Below are 22,759 nucleotides of genomic sequence, written 5' to 3' on the forward strand. Positions count from 1 at the left end.
GGCATGTTGTTATAGTTTAATGAAATTAGTGAAAGGACGTTGTCCTTACAAATACTTCCCCCCCCCAAGACAATTATTATGGAATAACAATTGGATGAAAAATATCTTGGAGGCAGGAGGCAACCGTGACCCCGTGTCCTTGTGACACCTGTTGTGGGGCATCATCAAATGTAGAGTCCTTCAGCGTTGCTGACTGACAGGATGTCTCCCCTGGTGGTTGCCTGGGGGGTTCTACTGTCGACTGAGGGCAACCAAGACTGTAGAGGGAGCTGCTTTGTGTGCGGTGGCAGCGTGGGATGGACTGTAGGGATCCCCAGGTGCGGCAGCATCGTAGTTTGGGCTGAGGAAGTCCCCAGCGTGGCAGCGGTGTCTGGAGGGCAGCGCGTAACCACAGTTGAGGCAGTGGCGTTGGCAGGTTGAGGTCTACAGGTACGGCAGTGGTGTTGACGGGCCGAGGAGGACTGCAGGCGGCGGCATCGGAAGGGTGAGCAGATCCACAAGTGTGGCAGCGACATCGGGCAGGCCGAGCGAGCCCCAGGAGCGACAGCAGCGTCGGAGGGTTGAGGAGGCCCACAGGCAGCGATATCGGGGGTGCCGAGCAGGCCCATGTGTGGCAGCAACGTTGGGTGGGTAAAGCATGACTCTGGGTGCAGCAGCGGCGTCGGGAGGTTGCCTGGGACTCACAGATGTAGCAATGGCGCCAGGGGAAGAACTGAGGAGGCCTGCAGGTTCGGTGGGTCGAGAAAGTATCTGGCGTCCCCTGGTTGAGGCAAAGGAGGCCGCGACATCGAATGGATGTTTCTGGAATGCCGCCTGATTTTGTGTTGGCTGACCAGCGCCCAGCTACCTGTCCTCGTGGCTTGTCTTGCTCACAGAAATGGACAAAATTGCTCGAAAATGCCTAACACACCTGAGGAAGGTATGCTGTATTGAGTCTGCTAAAGGTGTTGGTTCGTCTGCGGAAAGGAGCTTTCAAGGGCCTAAACTGTGATGGCGTTGTGAGTCTATTAAAGGCTTTCTGAAGGTGAGCGGCTGTTATGAGTCCGTTGAAGGCTGGGCCTAAACCGCTGAGTCACCGTCCAATCTGGGAGGTCACCAGTTGTGAGGACCAGAGAGTAAGACAGGTACCTGGGTATTGATGATTTATTACAGATGAACTGGGTTGACATAAGACAGGTGCGGACGGATAAGTAGTACCGACTCGCAATGAGAGCAGAAATGACTCTGAGGAAGTAGATTTGTGTTTTCTTACAGACATACAGTGGACCCCCCGTATTCGCGTTCTCCAGATTCGCGGACTCACACATTCGCGGATTTCTCTTTGGAACGTTTCCCTGCATTATTCGCGGAAAATTCGCACATTCGCGGTATTTTTCTATGATAAATATCCACAAATCCCTGGTTTTTTTTATGAATTTCATCATAAAATGCACTTCTTGTGATAAAACTATTAAAAAAACCATGTATGAAAATTTTAAGTGGGTTTTTCTTGAGTTTTACTAACAAATAGGCTGTTTTTAGCATTTTTATAGGGGTTCCAAACATTCGCGGATTCTAACTATTCACAGGGGGGTCTGGTACACATCCCCCGCGAATACGGGGGGACCACTGTACATTCATAAATAGCTACAGACGCAGTCTGTGTTCATACATGGTAATTATATCAGTGGAAAGGCCAGAGAATTCTACACAATATGGAATACATTAGAATTCGGCATGTTGTTACAGATAAATGAAATTAGTGAAAGGACGTTGTCCTTACACCCTGTCTCAACTTAAATTTCCCATTTTCCAATCTTGCAGTGGGATTCCATTCACCTTTCCCAAAGTAACAGATATCAATACTTCATGTTACTTTAAAAATATTAGCCTATTCATGTAACTTACATACAAGAAATTATTAAAATACTTTTTGTTCACACTAGCATAGCCAGATGTCATTTATTTACCAGAGGTGAGACAAAACATGATTACTGAAAGCCCACTATTCATTTGTGTTTGATCTGTATAGACTAGGTGATACAAGCTCGTCTTCTGTGTCCTTTTGTTGTGGTATCGATATGTATCAGCATGTTTATGATTTGAAAAAGGATTTCAACCAATCATGAGCTAGCTATGTATACTGCCACATGTATCTAAAATCTATGCTGGTAAGTGGACAGATGGAATGAAATGGACTATAGTAGAGGCCAAGAGAGAATAGACATGTGTACAGTTGCAGGCACAGATCATCTCAGTACCTGTAAATACCTTGGAGTGGAAAGATCTTTAGTACAAGAACCTTGGAAGTGCACATAGTCTGGTAACCGTAAACACAATGAAGACCGTGGTAGCACTGCCCCTACCTGGTGCTTCTGGCTTAACACAGGGAATGCACGAGTAGTCCTCGGTCCACAAAAGCATGGATCGACCCGATAAGGAGTATATGTATTTGTAGTATATATACATATTAGAGCAATTTTATCATTATTGCATTACTATGACAACTAGAATTCATGGATACAGTTTGTAAATGCACAGGCATACGTGTGAAGCTCCACTAAATTGGCAATGATGAAATTTTGCCATTCCTAGCATGCAAGCATTAAAGGTTACATTTATTTCTGGCATACAATTATTAAAAATAAAAATAAAAAGTCAAAATACAGTGGAACCTCAACCTACGAGCGAACCAACGTGCGAGTTTTCCGAGATACGAGCAGTTGCTCGGACGATTATTTGCTTCAGCACGTGAGCAGAATTTTAACGTACGAGTTTGAGGCGCTCGCAGCAGCTCTAAGTGTATATTTTCGAGATGCGCGCAGCTCAGAGGGTATGAGTCACAGCATCCCATCTCCGAGCCTTTCTCTCTCTCTCGCTGTCTACATGTGATAGAGTAAACACTGAGATTCGCTGCGCGCACAGTTTTTTTGCATTTGTTTGTGATATTCTGTGAAATCTAACTTTGTTGTAACCATGGCACCAAAGAAAGCAAGTGGTAGTGCGAGTACCGAGAAGAGGAGGATGATGTCCCTCGAAATAAAGCTTGAAATCGTCAAGAAGCATGAGCAAGGCATGTGAGTAAAGGAACTGGCCAAGCACTACAACCGTGGAACACTTCAACGATCTACACCATCTTAAAGCAGGAGTCCCTAAAGAAAATTAAGCCAGCCAAAGGTGTCAAGATTATTTCAAAGCGCCGTACAGATGTGCATGAGACGATGGAGAATCTGGTGTTGGTGTGGCTGACGGAAAAACAACTTGCCGGAGATAGCGTCACCGAGAAGGTGCGCAGTATTTTTTCAGATTTACAACAGCAAGCCCCAGGCACTTCAACGGAGGAGGAATCCTTTACAGCCAGTTGGGGCTGGTTTGATAATTTTAAGAAAAGGACGGGGATTCACTCCGTTGTTAGGCATGGTGAGGCAGCAAGTGCTGATGCAAAGGCAGCAGAAGAGTTCGTGAAAACTTTCGCAGTAATTCGTCGAGGCTGGAGGATACATCCAGCCCCACAAAATCTTCAACTGCGACGAGACAGGGCTCTTCTGGAAGAAGATGCCGAGGAGAACATACATCACCGAAGAGGAGAAGAAGATGCCAGGACACAAACCTATGAAGGATAGGTTGACCATCGCCCTGTGTGCAAATGCGAGTAGCACTGCAAAATAAAGCCGCTACTCGTATACCATTCGGAGAACCCCCGAGCCTTTAAAGCACACAAGATAATAAAGGAGAAACTCCATGTTATGTGGAGGGCAAACCCAAAGTCGTGGGTCACCAGGCAGTTCTTTATCAACTGGGTAAACCTTGTGTTTGGTCCTTCGGTGAAGAAATAGTTGAAGGACAACAACCTGCCCCTGCGAGCCCTTCTTGTCTCGACAATGCTCCTGCGCATCCACCACAGATCGAGGAAGAAATACTCGACGAGTATAATTTTGTTGAAGGTTCTCTACCTTCCTCCAAACACCAACTCTATCCTCCAGCCAATGGACCATAGGTAATATCAAATTTCAAGAAACTCTACACCAAGCACCTGTTTCGCCGTTGCTTTGAGGTGACGGAGAACACAAACCTCACCCTTCGAGAGTTTGGGAAGGACCATTTTAACATAGCAATAGGCCTCAAAATCATCGATATTGCCTGGCAGGGGTTACGAATAGGACCTTGACCTCTGCTTGGAAGAAGCTGGTTGGCCTGAAAATGTGGCTGAAAGAAATTTTGAAGGGTTTGAGATTGAGGAAAAAGAGGAGCCAGTGGAGGAAGAGACCGTGTCCATTGGCAAGACTATAGGTCTGAAGGTGGATGAAAGAGACATCGAGGAACTCGTTGAGGAGCACTCCGAGGAACTTACGACTGACAAGTTAAAGGAGTTACAAGAGCAACGGCACACAGAAGCATTAACTGAAGCTACTTCTGAGGGGAGAGGAGACAGAGCCGGATATTATCAATACAAAAGACTCAAGGATATTTTGGCAATGTGGGAGAGGGTGGCAGGTTTTGTTGAAAAGAACCATCCTGAAAAAATTGCAACGAGTCGTGCGACAGCTTTTCAACAAAACGTGCCTACGTCGTTTCAGAAACATTCTCAAAGGGAGAATAAAACAGACTTCCTTAGACATGTTTCTTAAGAAAAAGGCCTTCAGCTCAAAGTGAGCAAAGTGTGGCAAAAAGGCCAAGAATTAGTGAAAGTGAAGAGAGTGATGAGAAATTAAGCTAAAAGAAAACATTTAAGAATATAAAAAAATAAAATAAAAAAATAAAAAAAAATGTTAAGTAGCATTTAAGTTTAAGATATGTAAAGCAATTGTTAAGTAGCATTTAAGTTTAGTTACAACGTAGTGTACATTTACGTACGAATGTAGTGATAGCAAAACAGTCATCCGTCCACCTCTGCCTGTCTCCTCTACCTGCCACCTCTGCTGTCTCCGTTAGCTGAAGTCGTCTCATCTCCAAGGTAAGTAAATTGTATAAAACCTTATTATATCTTCATATTTTCTTTCTATTTTGTTTTTATATATAATTTATTTGTGTAATAAAAGCTTTTTTTCCTTATGAAATAACAAGAAAAAATGAAAAAGATGAGGTGTCATTTTGAGGGTTGGAACGGATTACGGCCGTTTCCATTATTTCTTATGGGGAAAATTGATTGACAAGAGCGCATATTAAGTTACGAGGTCGACCACGGAACGAATTAAACTCGTAAGTTGAGGTTCCACTGTACTAATATAGACTTAAAATCAATGATAAGTGCTAGAAAAAAAAAAAATTTGTCATAAACAAATTCAATAATCCGTCGTCTGCTCAGCGATGGTTTTTCAGTAGCCAGATAATACAAAAAGGCTGGAAATTTTTTCCCGCTGCGACTTCGCTGTCAACAAACTCTCAACGTAGTTCATGTGCAATATGGAGTGAATTAAGAACAAAATGTGTATAATTACAATCAAATAAGCACTGTGGAGTTTCAGTTAGTGATGGCAGTAAGGATAAAACCACCGATCACAAGGTAGAAATAATTCGAATTGGATATTGGTACTGCAGCCGTATCCCTGATTGCGATAGATATTGGTACAGCTGTGAATTGCGCATGCGCGAACCCTTGTTTACTGCCTCAAGCATATCAGTGATGGCAAGAAAATGACAACCTAGCAACGTGAAGCATGTAATAATGCATCAGTTTTCACTGAGAAACAGATGTCTTCAGGTTTCAACAAGCTGAAAAAGGTAATTGACGTCTACGAAGAGTCAAACTTCCAGAAATTGTATATCCGTAGGTCCCGAACGATCGAATCGGCCCTGAAAAGAGCTCCGAAGAGGAGATTCCAACAAGATTTGAAGCTTAGCTAGTAAGGTAGTGCAGCAGTCAGTAGTGTGTCCAATATGGGTAACATGCTGTTAATATAGACCTGGATGATTATACCAGAGGATCGACTTTGGTAGTTTTCCTTACTACCATGAATACGCAGAGCATGATTTCTGTGTACTTAAAGTCTTCTTTGAATCTCCTCTTCGGAGCTCTTTTCAGGCTGATTCGATTGTTTGTGACCTACGGATATACAATTTCTGGAAGTTTGACTCTTCGTAGACATCTATTGCTTTTTTCAGCTCGTTGAAACCTGAAAACATCTGTTTTTCAGCGAAAACTGATGAATTATTACACGGTTCAGAGGAGATTCAAAGAAGATTTGAAGTACACAGATAGATTAGTTCAGATTTATTTTTCATGTATATAGTCAAAATCTAATTAAGTTTAAGTATTATTGTGATTTTTTTATATTTTCATTTATGTCAAAATGTTTTGGTGCTTTGGTGATAGTATGGTGCTTCACTTTGACATTTTGAATTGAACATGTTCAGCGAAACAATTCAGTTCAACTATTATTACTACTGTCGCTGATCTTCTAGTGCCGTACCTATAGCCCTTAGCAAGTGTGCGGCAACTGCTGCATACCTTAATTAGCAAACTGCGTACCCACAGAGGTCTTGAGCTCCTGTTATCACCACCAACAACTCATGACTGATGACCATCTCCGGTGTCAGGATGTGTTAAAGTACTTTTTCGGAGGGTGGCCAAAACCGCGGTAGTCGGTGAGTTGGCCAGTCCACTCGGTTCTTTACTCTAGGCTACATCTTGATAAGCCCACTTACTAGTATATTCAAAAGGTTGTGGTTAGCCTGATACTCTTGTAAAAAAAACTGCCACCACTAGCCTAGCCAATGTTAGGCCTCGATTGACAAACACTAATGGGACAAACCTACTATAAAAACTAGAACTTTGCCTAATGTTACCTTAGATTAGGCAAACACAAACAACTGTCAGTCTGACTTTCTCTTAAGCTAGTTTATTCCCTTTCTTATAACAGTAAAAATATCGAGCAATACCTCCAACGCCATTATATATACATCGAAAAAATCTGCATAACACCCTTAATGTAAATATTACTGTACGGTACTTTACTTGACTACACTCACTCACTACATACAACAATTCACCTCCAGTCCAGATGATCAACGTAAACAAAACAACGCTATTTCGCAATCAGTAGATGCAGATCGTGAATATAATATTAAATATAAGAGAATTTCTGTAGCATAACTACGCAATATTAAAAGAATTAAAGATTTTCTATTTGCCCAAATTTCTACAAATGCTCTTACCCATAAGATAGGAAAATTTTGGACTAATAGATAACGTGGGGCCACTGGTTGCGAAATAGCAAACCTTTGTACGTGAGGTGAAATAACGCGGGAAACACCACACCAAGAAAAGAAAAAAGAAAATACTGATAGGAACGCCGGAGCTCGGGGATAACGCGTCTTCTGGATATCAGTGCCAGAGACAGTCCATAGGGGACTTCGTTCAACCAAGAAGTCGAGTTTTTTGCTTCGTCTTTATTATAGTATTTTGTTTCACTGAAATTCTGAAATATCAACAAGTTCATGCGTAAAGGTAATTTTAAGTTGACAACTTGATAGTAGCCATTTTTTCATGATCGGAAAACGTGCGAAAAAAAACTTTTCATTTACTTTTTCTTTTTGGGTTTTCAAACTTTTTCATGATTAGTATTGAAGTTAGTATGTTTGTTTCAGTAAAACTAAAGATAAGTTTTTCACGTTAGGCCTAGTATATTCGCCCCGAGATAAATTTTGCACGTTAGTCCAAGTAGCTACTATATCCCGCTGGTGTTGGGCTGCTGTAAAGTATCAAAGATATTTCACAAGGTTGTCCTAACATTTTCTATCATTGGGACCTGGCCTGGTGGATGGGATTCGACCTCTGGATCCCTCAACGCGGCATTTTCTCACTGCAGTATTACGTTTGTATCCGTAAACTATTTTTTTTTTTACTAGCCTATGTAAGATTAGCCCGGTAGCTAACACTAAAAACCAGGGATTATTGTGTTAAGAAAAGGACACCAGAGAAATGTCATCATGAAAATGTATTCGAAACACGAACTGCCACCTGGAAAAGCTACATTTATGTTGGTGTGAAATATAGGCTAGGCTTATTGAAAACCACGAAGATGTAGGACTACAGAAACGTAGTATTGGTATCTACAAGTTATACCTATGCCAACCTAACCTGGCTTAGGCTACTACATCGTAGTCTAGGTGGTTGCCAGGCTTTGACTCACCAGGTTTTCTCTTGACCTTTTCTCAAGAGGGACAATTTTTGCCACGTCAGACACACATCCTAACCTGGTTTGCCTTGGCTTTGAGGCCGAGGGTGACTATCCTTACTTACTTTGCAGACAAAATCCTAACCCAGTATAGGGTACTGCATTGTTCCTGTTAGGAGGATTTGGCCCCCAGGAACCCTAACTTCAGCCATAAACGGTGGCAGTTTGTGAAGATCAATTTAACCTTACCCAATCAAACTGGTGTGCATTGAGCTGTTTGGCCAGAGGATGGAAGGTATACTCCCCCAGGAACCATCCCTAATCAACTAAATACTGATTTCTTACTGATTTCTTACTTACCATACATTTTTTTTTAGCAAGATTGAATTTGCTTGAATGGGTTGTAAAGTGATGCAGCTTTCAACAGGAACTTGCAAAATTATCACTGAGACCTTTTTCAGACTCCCCTACTTAACAATGCCACACTTTGTCTTCAGAGTTTACTCATGAGTTTCCTATCCCCATCATTTGGCCATGCAGACCAAGTTGTAACTAATATTTATTCTTGTATGACCTAAGTGTAGTAGCAAAATTTGAAAAAATACACATGCTTGCCCAAGAGCATAAACTATACTCTTGACAAGTGACAAAACGGATTGAATGCTCAGCTTTGTTGGCTGATTGGTTATCATGTAACTGTAGATTACTTAACTGGCTTTACATAATAGGTAGCATATGCACTTATTTTGAGTGTGGTAGGAGGCTTAATGAGGTAAGAGGTCTGATGTGAACTTCTGGACAGTGTTTCGTCTGCTTCTGCCCCTTTGGCCTTATAAAACCTATTGTTCTCGCTGACTTTTCGTGCCTTAGGTCCTTCAGATGCGAGGTCCAACTTGGGTTAATTTTGCTTTAGGCATTTCCTGTGTCTCCTTGAACCAAGGTGTTATCTGGAAAAAAGATCTTTTGATCAGTAAGCCATAATCACATGGTTAGAGTGATATTAAGGAAAGGCTTAGGAGTGTACAAGGGAAAGGGGGTCTTACTCTGGTTTCTATATTCATTCTTGGGGGAAAGTAAGGAGTGGCAAAAACCTCGCTCCTTTGGCCCCGTCTGTACTTGAAACTTGCTGAGCTATTTAAAAGTATATATATATATATATATAATATATATATATATATATATATATATATATATACATACATACATATATATATATACATATATATATTTGTGACGAAGTCCCGAGTATCTGTTACTACACTTACCAATCATTAATGAGTACCTCACAACAGAGAAATACCTGAACCTTCATCACAAGTAAAATATGACTGAATACTCTAAAGGCAACAGTGATCCCTAAAACAACTTACCAGTATTGCAGAAAATCAGACTAAGTTCATTAAAACAGGTGTGAGATAATCTTATGTGCAATTAAATTATTTAAAGGGCATCACTCCATCAACAACTTTAAAAGTAAGTATTTCCCTGATTTCAGAAGTCTAAGTACTTCCCTGGTTCTAACTCACTTCAAGTAAATTGAAGGAAAACCGCTCTATGTTTCTACCTAAGCATAATGTAACATACTGGTGAAAAAGAAAACACTTGTAAGAATAAGAAATACAAAAATTTATTATTAAACTCAAAATTTATAAGTGAAATTCACAATAAGTAAAATTAAATAAAAATTTATCAAAATTCAGGAAAATTAATTCAATCGAAATTCAAAAGTGTTAGGCAATAATTAAAATTTGGCAAATCAATTCACAAGTGCTAAAACAACAATGAAACTTGAAAATAATTCTAAGTAAATGCAAATTAATTCACAAATGTGAAATTCAATTAAATGTGCAATGATTAATTAATGAAAATTAAATTAATCAAATTGTGAATGCAAATGAAAACACAGAAAAATGGGAAAATGGAAAATACCAAAGATGGTAAACAAAAAGCACTAAATCCACCAGAATATGAAAAATAAAAACACACTTCAATAAGAAAATAGATAAATGTGCAAAAAAATCACTTCAATAAGAAAATTAATAAATGCACAAAAAAAATCACTTCAAATGAAACAAACACAAAGCACAAAAATTTGCAATGTGTAAAAGTTTAAACTTGTTTCATGAAACCACTATAACTATTAGTTGCAACTAATAAATTTTATAACATTACCTTGGTACCAATTTTCTTTCTGCTGCAGCTTGTTAAAAAAATTTCACCAATTCAATATATTTCAAAAAAGAAAAGGCGCCGTTACAAACTTGTACAATGTTTGTTCAAATTCCACAATACGCACTAAATAATACTAAATAATTCTAAGAAATATCAAATGTGAAATTTATATGAGTGAGCAACAATTACGTACACTAAAGTCTTTACGTTAATTTGAAATCAAAAGTGGCGTGCGAGAGAGAGAGAAAGAGAGAGAGAGAGAGATATCTTAGAGATCTAAACGCTTTAAGGATCTAAGTCTGAATGAATCTTCCTTTCTTATGGAAGCTGTACAGTGGATTTCGCACAAAACATTTTGGGGATGCGAAAGATGGTGCAATCTTTCTAGAAGCTTCTAATATGACATAACTTTACAGAAAAATCGTGAAATCTTCACATGGGTTCGGCAAAGAGATACACATTTGAACCAAGTCATGTACGTAGTATGCTCAACAAAGACACGTACTCGTCTAAAAACGTAAGTCCCTTATCAGATGTGATGACGTATCCAAAACAAAACGGAGTTCTCGAGATCTCTTAATCTGAGGAGATGACAAGTTATGGAAACAATTTCTAGCTTGGAACGGACAAAGTTAATCTATCTGTTTTCACATTCTGTGTTATATATTTTTAAAGTTATGCTATGCAAAATCTGAACATATATTTTAGACATCCTATTACTCTAAGCTAAATAAGGAATCTGAAAATGTTGCTAAACTCTTTTATATAACGTTTCCTACAGTCAAAGAGAAGATATATTCATTATAAAGGTACCAGCATATAATAATATATACATATATCATACATACACGCACACAAAGTGTGTTCAAAAAGTAGCCTACCTGTATTTCCAGGCAGTCCCCGGCTTATGACAGGTTTGGCTTATGACTTTCCGAGGTTACGGTGCTTTTCAATTATATTCATCAGAAATTATTTCCAGGTTTACAGCAAATATTCCAGGGTTATGCCCCCTACGGTGCCGATCTGGCGGAAGAAGTGAGACTCCAAAAATGCAAAATAATCAATATTTAGATTTTTTTTAAATGAAAAATGCAATAAAAATGCCGTTTACATAGTATTTAATACACCCAAAGGATTAATACTAAGGTTTTCTTACGATTTTTGACGATTTTCTGGCTTCCAACGATTTTCGGCTTACAGAGTGTCGCAAGAACGGAACCCCTGCATAAGCTGGGGACTGCCTGTACTTTTATTCAGATACAACAATCTTAGGACTAATCTTCAAAGTAGTCCCCTTGGGTTGCCATATAACTCCCAATGGTTCAACCATTTTCATAAGCAGTGCTGGAACACCTCTTTTTAGTTGGTGTGCAGTTCATCGCATTCTGCATGATGTCTTCTCAGGACTGAAATCTGGTCTCTCAGGAGCATTTTCAGCTTGTGGAATAGCCAGAAGTCACACCCACAAACTTAAATTGCGCACTTTTTCTCAGAACATTTCATTTGCTCTCTCTTTCTGAAGAATTTGCAGCCCCATCATAATAACACACTCACCCATTCTCCATATTTTATAGACTCCAGGCCAAACACAACAAGCATGTGCTTCATCAGGCTTCCTAGTCTGCTGACATGGCCCCATGTGACTTCTGGCTTTTTTCCAAGCTGAAAATGCTCTTGAAATGGACCAGATTTCATTCCAGAGAAGACATCATGCAGACTGCAACAGAAACGTTCAAGTGCTACTTCCAACAACGGTAGAACCGTTGGGAGACGTGTATGGCCGCCCAAGGGAGACTACTTTGAAGATTAGTGTAGGATTGTTGTATCTAAGTATGAGTATTTTTCATGAATAAAGGTCGCATGCTTTTTGAACATGTCTCACATCATATATATGTGTGTCAGAATAGACTAATCACATAAAAGTCAGATTTTGTTACCAAATTGTAAAATTGTAAAAGGAATGTATCATAAAAAGGGGTATGACTGTCACTAGTCAGACAAATTATTCATTGTGGTCCCTGTTTTAGTGTCATTGCACCTCATGCAGTGCAATGTATACATAACTTGACGTTCTTTGCAGCGTGCCTTGGCCCATAGCAGCAATCCTTTTCATTCGTTTTACAGTACCTCCATTCTCATTTTCTTTCTTCCGTACTACTTTAACCCTCTCCTAACAATTGATTCATGTGCAATTGAGAGGTCTTCCTCATGTTACACATTTTAAACTTTTTACTGTCAATTTCCGTTTCAGCACTGAATGACCCTATAGGTCCCAGTGCTTGGCCAAAGTTCTATATTAATTTTAATATTCATTATGATCTTTTTAATTTCAGGACAGCATCTGGCTGGATCTTCAATATGAAAAGTGTTGTTGGAATTATCAGCATCTCTACAAGTGCTATCCTGACAGACATGTATTATTGTCCTCCGTGTCAAGTGAAAATTAGGTAAAACTCTACTCGCTGACAAATGATGCTAACCAGAGCCTATATATATGAGCCCTGTCCACTTCCAGTCTTCCCGTTGGATTATAAAAGTGCACCATTTTTGTGTTTTTTTTTTTTTTTTTTTTTTTTTTTTTTTTTTTTTTTTTTTTTACATTTAGGGCAAGGCGTACAGCACTCCAAACAGCCATGGGGCAGATTTAATTGGATACACATACATTCGTTGTTATGATGGGTTGAAAGGACAGACACTTTTCTGTACTTTAGTGTGGAACAGGCAGTATTTGAATGCATGATAGGGCCAGTTTAACAGCGCCACCTTCACTCATACTGCAATTTTCTTGCCTAAAGAGCATTCACAGCCAAAATGCTATTTCTCTTTCAATACACACACTGTAATATTAATATATGCATGTCTGCAATATCAATGATATTTATTTAAACAGCTGTGTAGGCAGTTCATATGACATCAGGTTATGGCAGTCAACCTCTGCAGCTGACAGGATACACCTGTTTCAAATTATGGCTCCAGAAATGGTCAGACCTTCACCCCTTACTTACATGTAATTTATTTTAAATCATTACTATCCATGATAATTTCAGCATTCTTAAGTTTCTGAACTATCATTAAAAAACCAATATTTCATTAGTCATTTATATACAGTAGTACCTCAGGATACAAAATTAATCTGTTCCGTAGCAGCCTTTGTAACCTGATTTTTTCGTATCTTGAACCACATTTTACATGTAAATTGCCTAATTCGTTCCAAGCCCTACAAAAACACCCCAGTAAATCTTATAATAAAGCTAAATTGACCAATAAACAATGAAATACAACAATTTGGACTATTGTATACCTAACTGAAACTGCATGTACTACTATGTACTACATACTGCTTTGTGCCAGAATCACATATTCTATTCTATTCTACATACCTGTAAATAAAGTGTTATTAGTGTACATGGTACAAGAAATACTGTACGTACATACATATGTAGTAAAATGTGGAACCTTACCTTTTGAGTGAGGCGATCTCCGAAAGTGGCGACAGAGGAGGACAAATGGCAGAAAACATGAACACTTAACTTTACGAAACACATTAAAAAATGACAGGAAACATAAACATTAAACTTTACGGAACACATTAAGAAATGGCAGAAAACGTTAGCACTTTACAAAATACTTAAAATTAAATTTTTTTCTTTTGATTTTTACATTTTTTTTGTTTACTTTTTTATACTTAACATTTTTTTTTTTTTTTTTTTACAAAATTTAAATTTCTTCACCACCGGATGGATGCCAGTCCGTTTACGGAATTTATCAAACCACCCTCGAGAAGCCTAGAAGTCTGGGGTTGTCGTCGATGCCCCTTCTCCTCCGTCGTCTTTGGCCTGGGCAATCAGATCAGCGAAAATAGCGTTGGCCTTCTGGCAGATTGCCGTCTCGGTTATTGTATCGCCAGCAATTTCTTTGTCCTCAATCCATAGAAGAAGCAGCCTCTCAATCTCATGCATGTGGCTCCTCTTGTTGGACTAAGAATGGTGCCTATTTTGGCTGTATTCCTTGTTGATCACACTCAACCGCATGCCAGCCTCATACTTCTTGATAATCTCCATTTTTGTCTCCATAGAAAGCATCCTCTTCTTTCCGTGAACTTCAGCAACTTTCTTGGGACCCATCACTATACGTGCGTAATTAAGTTACTATTTAAGTTCTCACACAACCCCAAAAAGTACAAAGTGAAATCACTAACACAAATTTACGTTAACAAATGAACTCGTATATGAACGAATGAATTCCTCGTGCTTACGATAACGATGCTGCTACAGAGTGACCGAAGAACGCCTTTACGTAGATGTACGTTTGAGAGAGATGCTGACCAATAGGAGAGCAGGATCTTACAGCGGTGACTAGCATCAGGAACCAATGGGAGAACGGGAGGATGGTGGTGAGTCTACTCAGTTGGCGGAAAGCAAGTTTTAAAATTGTTCTCGGTGGTCCGGGTGAATCTCAGGATGTTAGAGCAACAACCTTTCGTAACCTGAATTATTTTCGTATGCAGAGGCAAAAAAATCTGTATATATAATAATAATAATAATAATAATAATAGAGTTTGGAATAGAAAAATAGGCCTTAGTCAACATACAAAAGGGCAAAGTAACAAGGACGGAAGGGATAAAGCTACCAGATGGGAGCAACATCAAACACGAGATGAGACAGGATACAAATATCTGGGAATAATGGAAGGTGGGGATATAAAACACCAGCGGATGAAGACACGATCAGGGAAAAGAATATATGCATAGACTCAAGGCGATACTCAAGTCAAAACTTAACGCCGGAATATGATAAAAGTCATAAACACATGGGCAGTGCTAGTAATCAGATACAGTGCAGGAATAGTGGAATGGATGAAGGCAGAACTCCGCAACATAGACCAGAAAACTAGGAAACATATGACAATACACAAAGCACTACACCCAAGAGCAAATATTGACAGACTATACATAACACAAAAGGAAGGAAGGAGAGGAATACTAAGCATAGAGTACTGCGTCGACATCGAGAACAGAGCACTGGGGAATATACTGAAAACCAGTGAAGACGAGTTGCTCAAGAGTGTATGGGAAGAAGGACTGATAAAAGTAGACGAAGACCCAGAAATATACAGAGACAGGAGAATGACAAACAGAACAGAGGAATGGCACAACAAACCAATGCACGGACAATACATAAGACAGACTAAAGAACTGGCCAGCGATGACACATGGCAATGGTTACAGAGGGGAGAGCTCAAGAAGGAAACTGAAGGATTGATAACAGCGGCACAAGATCAGGCCCTAAGAACCAGATATATTCAAAGAACGATAGATGGAAATAACATCTCTCCCATATGTAGAAGTGCAATACGAAAAATGAGACCATAAATCACATAGCAAGAGAATGTCCAGCACTTGCACAGAACCAGTACAAAAAGAGGCATGATTCAGTGGCAAAAGCCCTCCACTGGAGCTTGTGCAAGAAACACCAGCTACCTTGCAGTAATAAGTGGTAAGAGCACCAACCTGAAGAAGTGATAGACAACGATCAGGCAAAGATCTTCTGGGACTATGGTATCAGAACAAATAACGTGATCGTGCAAATAGACCAGAGGTGACGTTGATTGACAAAATCAAGAAGAAAGTATCACTCATTGATGTGGCAATACGATGGGACACCAGTGTTGAAGAGAAAGAAAGGGAAAAAATGGATAAGCATCAAGACCTGAAAATGGAAATGAGGAGGATATGGGATATGCCAGTGGAAATTGTACCCATAATCATAGGAACACTAGGCATGATCCCAAGATCCCTGAAAAGGAATCTGGAAAAACTAGAGGCCGAAGTAGCTCCAGGACTCATGCAGAAGAGTGTGATCATAGAAACAGCGCACATAGTAAGAAGAGAGATGGACTCCTAAGGGGGCAGGAGGTGCAACCCGGAACCCCACACTATAAATACCACCCAGTCGAATTGGAGGACTGTGATAAAAAAAAATAATAATAGGAGCCCATAAAAATGCCAAAATATAGAAAGAAAGTACTGTACTTCAGAGGCTGCTGTCTCTCTCTTCAGGTAGGTAATGAATAAGAAAAGTTACAGAAAAGTCAGTATTTATGCCAAGAGATCCATCCACAGGTAAGCTGTTTTAGGTCACCCACGCTGATAATTCCTCTTTAATCCTCTTAGCGGTGGTTGAAGGAATATTTTATCTTTTGACATCTGAATCCCAGGCACCCTTTGAGATGATCATTACCTGTTGCTGTTTAATCAAGGCTGACTCTATCATTTGGCTTTTGTATCAACATTTGCTGCTATAAATTTCACATGACAAATTCCACAGGAATTTGTCCATATATGATTTATAGCAGCAAATGTCCATACAAAAACCAAATGATAGAGTCGACCTTGGTTAAACAGACAGGCAATGAACATCTCAAAGGGCACCTGGGATTCAGATGACATAGATAAGATCTTCCTTCAACCAATGCTTAAGAGGATTAAAGAGGAATTATCAGCACATACTGCCTTTTCTATAACTTTTCTCATTCATTACCTATCTGAAGAGCGAGACAGCAGTCTCTGAAATGTACTTTCTTTCTATATTTTGGCATTTTAATGGGCTCCTTTTATTAGATGGAATTCTTTTGTAACAACATTTTTATCAGTCATTACACACACACACACACACACACACACACACACACACACACACACACACACACACACACACACACACACACACACACACACACACATATATATATATGTAAATTATATTGCATAGGAATGAAGACATTTAGAACAAATGGAGAGAATATTTTGAACAACTTTCAAATACTACTGAAAATGAGAGCTTGGAGAAACACAGGGTAGAAGGACCAGTGATGGAGATACAGAATATACAAGTAAAGAGAGCATTAAGTAAAATGAGGAATTTTAAGGCACTCTTGCATCAGAGTTCTAAATTGAAATGATCAAATTACTATGTACAGAAGGGGAGAAATGGATGCTGGATTTATTAAAAGCTACATGGGAAGAGGAAGTAATGCTAAAGGACTGGGAGGAGTCCAATGGAATATACTTATACAAGCAGAAAGGAGATGTGGATTGTGGTTACTACAGGGGAATTAAAAACTAACAGCATATATTGAAAGTTTTAGAGAGGATACTGGATAAGATGGTTAGAAAGATTGGGAAACTGTAGTTATGGATTTATGAGATGGAGAGGGAGGCTAGAGGGAAAAAACTAAGGGCTTTTGTGCATTTATAGACCAGAAAAAAGCATACGATAGAATCCCAAGAGAAGTGATGTTTTGCTGTTTTGGTATTTTAGGATTAGGAAAGTCCTAGAAAAGTTGTTTAGGCTGGCTGAGATGATTTATGAAAGAATAAGCACAAAAATAATAATAACAGCTGGGGAAACAGAAAACGGAAGTTGGATTTCACCAGGGGTCAGCATTAAGCCCATTTTTTGTTTGCTGGTCATGGATGTGATGTGGGAGTTGTACACTGATGTTCTGGTGATTACTGCCGAAAATGAGGAAGACCTACAGAGATGGATTGGAGTGTGTCAGCAGTTTCTAGAGGGGGGTGGCTTAAAGATGAATGTGAATAAAACAGTTTTGGTGAGCAGTAGGGAAGATTGAGGCAGAATAGTAATACAATAAAGAAAAGGCTTAATTATAAAACAGGGGAAAAATTTTAAATACTTAGGGTCTACTTTGGCCCAAGAGGGAGGATGTAAGACTGACTTTGGGCCAAGAGGGAGGATGTAAGACTGAAGTTGACAGTAGGATAAAAACTACGTTGGGGAAGTGGAGAGAGGTAGCTGGAGTAGTATGTGATAAGAAAATGTCAATCAAGCTAAAAGTCAAGATCTACAGCACAGTGATAAGACCAGTGTTAATGTATGGTTTGGAAACTTGGGCTCTAAGAAGAAAAGAGGAAGTAAAGCCTGAGATAACAGATGTGAATGCTGAGGTGGATTATGGGAATATCGCTGCTTGAGAGATTGGAAAATGATGAAATAAGAAGAGGAGGTGGTTTAGTAAAGATTACAGATGTGATAAGAGGGGCACATTGAGATGGTATGAGCATGTGTTGAGGATGGATGATGAGGAGGGAGTGTAGAGGGCTTCAGAGGAACCTGTTAGAGGAAGAAGATTGAGAGGGAGACAGAGAATTAGATGGTGAGGTAAAGTGTAGGAAGATATGGCGATAAGAGGTTTGGTGAAGGATGATGCTTTCGATAGAAGGCAGTGGAGAAGGCGCATCAGGCAGCCGACCCCTTACTGTAGGGATAACTGTGGGAAAGAAGAAGAATGGAGAACATCATATGCTAGTATTTACACCACATTCAACATTGGTTAATATAATTATGTACAATAGTTATTCTTTTGCCATTTTTTTACAATCACAATAATTTACAATTATGTATATAGGAAATAATAACTAGCCCAGTATATATAAATGCACAATAATGAAGCCCTACTGCAGGGCGGATGCACTATGGCATTATCAACTATACCACACACACTGATGACAACATGTACAGTGATGCTCAAATTTGTTGCGGCATGATTCTTTTTGTATTGTCCCGATTCTTAGATTCAATGTGACGTTGCCAAGTAGTTATAAACTTTTTTATTGCTAATATCATAGACATCAAAAAGTTTGTTAATTCACAGCTAGCATTATTTTCCTAAATATGGTCCTCTTTTTATGGGTTGGTATGATTCGTAATCTGTGTGATTTTAACTGATTTATTTTTCTTTTTACATTGCCTTGTTCAAATTACGGTGTGATAAGTTAGCGGTGCCATCAGTGACAGCGCACTTAACTTGCTCCTCGGGCTGGTCAGTATAACTACCTCAGCAGCATTGTAACAGGTGGTTCTTGTTGCACTGCCACTCTAATGGTTGTGTCACACACGCTCCGCTTACACTTTGATATCAGCGAGCACATTCTACTTTTGCATATACATATTTAAATTTTTTCAGCGTTAAGGTTTAAAAACAATCAAATAGGACTATTTCAAATTTTATGCTTGCTTTGGTAGCAATATTAAAGTTATGAAATGTTTGTTGTTTTTTTACTTAACATTTGGACTGAGTTTTGGTGACAACTGTGTTTTGGTCAACTGCATCAGTGATGAGTGAATGAAAGTTTTGAAAAGTTTCATAAGTTTTTTCTGAAATTTGGCTAAACATGACATTTTCTAACACTTGAACACTATGACAGATTTCACTCTTATGAAACACATTAGGGCCTAATTGTATACAATAATCGTGTTTTTCCATTGAAATATTAGATAAATATGAAGCATGTTAGTTGCCAGTTAGCACATTTTGAACAAAACCCTATGCAGTCATGTAGCATCAGTTCTGAGCATAGCTGTACATAATGTAATATGTAAGACATACTGTGAATCATATTAGACAGGTCTATTGCAATATGCACCTGGAGGCTACTGGAGATTGTGAAATAGAACAGAGATCTCAATCTGTAGAGCACTGACTGAACCAATGAATTTATTATTTATGTATAGTACATCTAATGTTGACTGAAATTATTATACTACATAACCCACGTAACGATGATAATTGAAAAATACATTATGTACAATATAAACAACTGCTAGTACATTGGCACACTCTAAATGCTGAAGTATCCTTTTCTCAATTTTTGTTGCTTTGAGTAAGCATTTTTTTGGTCTCTAATTTGAAATGGTAGTAGAGCCTGCAGTGAAGATAGAGCTGGATGATGGAATTCAGGAGACTTCCGTCTTGATGAGATGGTCAAAACACAACCTGTCTGGAATATACCTGCTACTCAACTTTGCCCAGCAGTTGAGACAGGATTTTGCAGCTGACAGTCAGACTGAGGATCTGCTTTTCAAACACCTTGTTACAGCCTTAAGCTGGTATCACACTTGTCATATCTTGCTCGCGGTTTTGGCCAGCATCCAGCCGATACTTGCAAGCAAAAGTGTTGTATCGTCACACTAGGACCTCGTGGTTTCGAGGAGCAGTAGGAAAAAGTAAGCAAAACTGATCAGCTGATATCATCATGGCACCCAGAAATTGTTGACTGTTGCAAGATGTGCTGCAGTGATGTTTTCTCGGAATCTTACGTGAATGCAAGAGTAACAAAAAACGTTTGTGGGTTTGAGAGTGGGTAAGGAGAAGAGAAGCCAAAGGTCTGAGAGTACGTCCTATCACCTGCAGCCATCTTGTTTGTTTACACTATGCGGTCGCTCGCGGTTTGTGCGCGCTGCTTCCCGTTCAGTCGGGAAGCAAAAATCTTGAGCTAAAAGCTCCTGGTTTTCCATTTTTGCCAGCATCGGCTTGCTGCTGGAGAAAAAAAGGCCTAGTGTGAGGCCACCTTTAGGCTGAACAATAAGCTGTCATTGCCAAGCAAGTTGCACCTGTTTAGGGAAAATTAAGCTGTGTCACAGCCTACTATCACCAAAGGAATTTACAGGCTTTGCCATCACCCACCAAGCTAATAGCTGTGTGTGTGCCCTTGGCCGTTTGGAGTGCTGCACACTTGGCCCTAAATGTAAACAAACATGGCGTCCTGGAAGTGATGTGGCTTGTATGTATTGGCTTTGGCCAAACCGTTCTTACAACCAATGAGGTATTTTTGATAAATGTTTGAAATACTAAGGAGCTTCTATTATTCTTTGGCTGAAATCTGAGTTTCTGTGTTCCAATCATTCTGCAAAGCATGTACAGGCAGTCCCCGGGTTACGATGGGTTCGGCTTATGACGTTCTGAGGTTAAGGCGCTTTTCAATTATATTCATCAGAAATTATTTCCAGGGTTACGACACATGTTTCCGGCACAAAAAATATGACACCAAAATGCAAAATAATCAATATTGGAAGGTTTTTTTTATGCAAACTGCAATAAGAATGCAGTTTACATAGTTTTTATTGCTCCCAAAGCATTAAAAGTAAGGTTTTCTTAGGATTTTTTATGATGTTCAGGCTTACGACGATTTTCGGGTTACAACGCGTCTCAAGAACGGAACCCCCGTCGTAACCCGGGGACTGCCTGTACAGTACACCGAATTATATTTAAACTATTAAGAACCTCTAATAACGTAACTTTTATCTTCCTTTTGCAGATGAGAACAAATCGGGAGACTGCAGTTGTAGTAAGAGTTTTTGGAACGAAAGAGCCTAATTGGTTTCTGGGATGATATTCCTTCTGAGGGTGAAGAACCTGAAATTTGGCAACGGTGACTGTTTGCTTGCAACTTGGCCCAGGATCTGCCTGTTTGAGAGGCAATGGCATATTGGTGAGAAAATATAATGTGCACAGCGTATTGTAATATTTTGACAGGGGATGTCTTATACCTGTTGTTGAAGTTCGTAATGAACGTTTATTTGTATACAAATGATCAAACTGTTATGAAGAATATGAGTAAATACGTAGATTGATGTCCAGCTGTCAATACACATTCGCTTGAGTAATCATTTCCGAGAGCAATGTCGTTGTTAGGTTGAGTTCTGAATGTATCATTATTGGCTATTCAGGATTCCTTTCATTGCTGTCCATTCCAGGTAATTGCAGAGGTTTTGGCTGCCGTTGAAGGATGTCCCTCAATCAGCTCGGTGGTATGTAATTTTTGTTCTGTTTATGTTCGTCGAATAGCATTCGACTAATTTTTACAGTGTTTGGAAACATCGTCATTAAAATCACGTCGGTCATGTAATTCCACAACATACGGCCCATGCAGACATCTTTCTTACTGCATTATTTGATCGCTCGAAGCACTTTGCCTTCTAATCATTGCATGGTCGCGTCTTGTTATTTTATGAATTACGATATTGCAATTAACCAGCATTCTTTTAATAATTAGTTTCATTGTTGATAATAATCACTGATGCTTTTGCAGTGGTGATGATAGTGGTATTTGAGAAGGTGGTAATATGATTGTGGACGTGGGACTGATGGCCAAAGTGTGCCTCTAGACCTTGCTGATGGCAGTCGCGGTAGCAGTGTTAGTTGTTAGTAAACTAAAAGGCACCCATGTTTGCAAATTATTTTTGGAAATAATGAGAGTATTCAAGTGAACGCTGGAATTTTGGAATTTACGTCCTGAAGTTTATGTCTTTGTAGTATTTTCATTTTATTTAAGTCAAGATTCACTGGTTAAGCGATCATTCACCATGTTTCCCGTGGTGTGTATTGGTAGCGTGACTGTAGGCTACCCATTTTTTATTGCAGCAGTTTGACACCGCACTTGATATTACCTTTGCCTCGAAGCTTCGTTTTTACAACGCGTTTAAGTGATCTAGTGCCGAGAGAGAGCTAGTTTCTTTTGGAAGACTCTCAGTTTCTCAAGGAGTGACGATGGATAATAACTTATTCCACGTCTTATGTTTTGCGTATGCCGAAATATAGTTCACTGACATTGTTGTGGTACTCAAAATAGGGAGATTTTAAACATTAACATGATTCGAGTTCTCGATCTCGTAGTGACATTTTTATATAA

The 22,759-nt window shown here is 39.3% G+C and overlaps 1 long non-coding RNA gene across 1 annotated transcript; it reads left to right on the forward strand.

The window, feature by feature from the left end:
• Positions 1-7,164: 7,164 nt before the first annotated feature.
• On the forward strand, positions 7,165-21,878 carry LOC135211123 (uncharacterized). The gene is made up of 4 exons (XR_010313622.1): positions 7,165-7,426; positions 12,602-12,715; positions 21,386-21,559; positions 21,825-21,878. It is a non-coding gene; the product is annotated as an uncharacterized LOC135211123 (long non-coding RNA).
• The last annotated feature ends 881 nt before the right edge of the window (positions 21,879-22,759 follow it).

Source organism: Macrobrachium nipponense, chromosome 4 (assembly GCF_015104395.2).
Source record: "Macrobrachium nipponense isolate FS-2020 chromosome 4, ASM1510439v2, whole genome shotgun sequence".
NCBI lineage: Eukaryota > Metazoa > Arthropoda > Malacostraca > Decapoda > Palaemonidae > Macrobrachium > Macrobrachium nipponense.